Here is a 2,500-nt window from a genome sequence, read left to right on the forward strand (position 1 = left end):
TGGAAACGAGAATTTCAATATCATCAACACAATTACCTTCCACCAACAGTACTATATCGTCTGCATAGCCGATAATCCGTGCACCTTCCACCATTGCAACTCGTAGGACTCCGTCGTACATGAGGTTCCATAACGTTGGGCCAAGTACCGAGCCTTGAGGTACACCCGATGTGACTGCAATCTCTGCCGGTCCATCTGTGGTATCATACATCAGCACACGATTCCTAAAATAATCACCAATGATATCATAAAGATATTTAGGAGTGTTAATTCTCTGTAAAGCATTTGCAATCGCCAACCATGAAGCACTGTTAAAAGCATTAGTAACATCTAATGTAACAACCGCACAATACCGTCCACTGTATCTGTTTCTACTTCTAGCTACCGAAACAATGTCCACTACCCGTTGAATCGCATCAACTGTTGATCGACGACTTCTGAAACCAAATTGGTCGTCAGACAGTCCGTTGACCTCCTCGATGTGTGCATTTAGCCGTTGCACTATGATGCGTTCTAAACCTTTACCTGCCCGTCTAGTAGACAAATGGGGCGAACTGAACCAGTTCCCCTGGTGGTTTGTTCGGCTTCGGTATTAACACCAACCTCTGCCTTTTCCACTCATCGGGGAACTTCGCGTTCTCTAAACAGCCTTGGTAAACCCTGCAAAATGCATCGGTTGCAGTCAACATACCAACTTTCAGCGCCTCATTCGGGATACCATCTGGTCGGCGCCTTCTTGTTAGGTAGTCTCCTGGCAACCGCAAGAATCTCATCATTAGTTACCTTTCAAACTCGTGGCTGATCGATACGATAATCAGGCCACACCGTGTTTGGGTGAGTAGGAAAAGCTCGCTCACCACTTCCCTAAACTCGTCCAATGTCATGGTTCGGGGTCCAATCGACCCTCGGCCACTTTCTTGAACGTATGATATACTATACCAAATGATGCGTTGTTCGCTGTTCCCAGGAACTCTTTCCACTTCCTCTGTCGGGTATGCTTGATCAATCGCTTGAGGGCATTCCGTGCCACCTTGAACTCGTCCTAAAAGTAGAATAGAGATCAGTATTAAAAGCTCTTTGCGCTAATCGATCGCGGTGTTTGCACTCTTTGCGAAGTGCCTCAATCTCTAACGTCCACCAAAATGCACTCTTGTTAGAGTGTACCTCTTACGTTTAGTCATCGTCGCATTGCACGCCGTGACAAGTATACGCATTAAGTCTTCGCTTGTTGTGACCTCGGTCTCAAAAGCGGCTTGCATCATAACTTCAAATATATCTTTGCTAAAATACTTGATGCTCCATCCGTTATGGGTCGGGACAGATTACGCACGCTTTGCGTCTCAAGATCTATTCGTATTGCACGATGATCAGAGTTCATATAGCTAGATAACACCTCCCACTTAAATGATCTTGCTACGGTTCGGCTCGCAAAGTAAGATCAACTACTGACGTGCGCCCTGGTCCAACATAAGTTGGGGTGCTGCCGTCGTTCAATAAAATTGCGTCAATCTGCGCAAAGGTTGATAAAACCAACTCACCTCTTCGTTTCTGGGTTTCTCCACGCTCGCCAAGTTGGTTGTTCCAACTTACTGACCAAGCGTTGAAGTCCCCCGATAACGAATTTGTGGATACCGGTTACGGCCATTACCGTGTTATCCAACATGTTCTGGAACTCTTCCATACTAAATCTAGGTGGCGCGTAAACGCTAACCACTCGCATATCACCTATGTCAACTATCATTAAACCCTTCAAAGCCTTACTGACTACCTTAACTGGTAAGTCCGCGTTAACCACTACCGCTGCTGTGTTATCGTCATTGCGTAACACTTTGACGTTGGTTGTTGCCAGATACGGATCTGCAATCAACACTATATCCGCAGATTCTTCCCTAATCGTTTGCCACATTAACTGAAATGCAGCATAACTATGATTCTGGTTATGTTGTAGCAACCTAACCATTATGGTCTAATCGTTCGCCTTCGGGGACACATATAACTGCCCGTTGCGTGAAGGTTCTGTGACCTCGTACCGCAATCTAAACACTTGACAGAGTTGGTACAAGCTTGCTTCGTGTCCCTCAAACCGCATTTCCAGCACAGATTACTTCTGTCTGGTTCCTACAATGGTAGCTCGTATGGCCTACCTTCCAACACTTATAGCATTTCTGCTCTTCCATAACCTCGCGGATATGGCATATCGACCAACCAACTTTCAGCTTTCCCAAATTCAGGAAGCTTTGAAAGTCTGGCAGCGATACGTTGATCCGTGCCCACTGCGTACCGGCCGCGCGGCCTTTCTTCATTTTGATACGATCTATTTCTATCTCGATGTTGAGCTGTGCTTTGACAGACTCCGCAACCTCCTCTGGGGTGGTGATTTCATCGAGATGCATGATCTCAATCATTTTAGAAGGAGCTAGCGTTCTCACTGACGCCTTGCCCTTCACCGCTTCCTTAACCTTTGGGGCAATTGCACTAGCAGAACTACCCTGCTTAAGTT

The 2,500-nt window shown here is 46.2% G+C and overlaps 1 pseudogene; it reads right to left on the reverse strand.

Moving 5' to 3' along the window:
- LOC120907304 overlaps positions 1–2,500 on the reverse strand; it is a 9,125-nt pseudogene that overhangs the window by 2,792 nt on the left and 3,833 nt on the right.

This window comes from Anopheles arabiensis, assembly GCF_016920715.1.
Source record: "Anopheles arabiensis isolate DONGOLA chromosome X unlocalized genomic scaffold, AaraD3 X_pericentromeric_contig0003, whole genome shotgun sequence".
NCBI classification, from domain to species: domain Eukaryota; kingdom Metazoa; phylum Arthropoda; class Insecta; order Diptera; family Culicidae; genus Anopheles; species Anopheles arabiensis.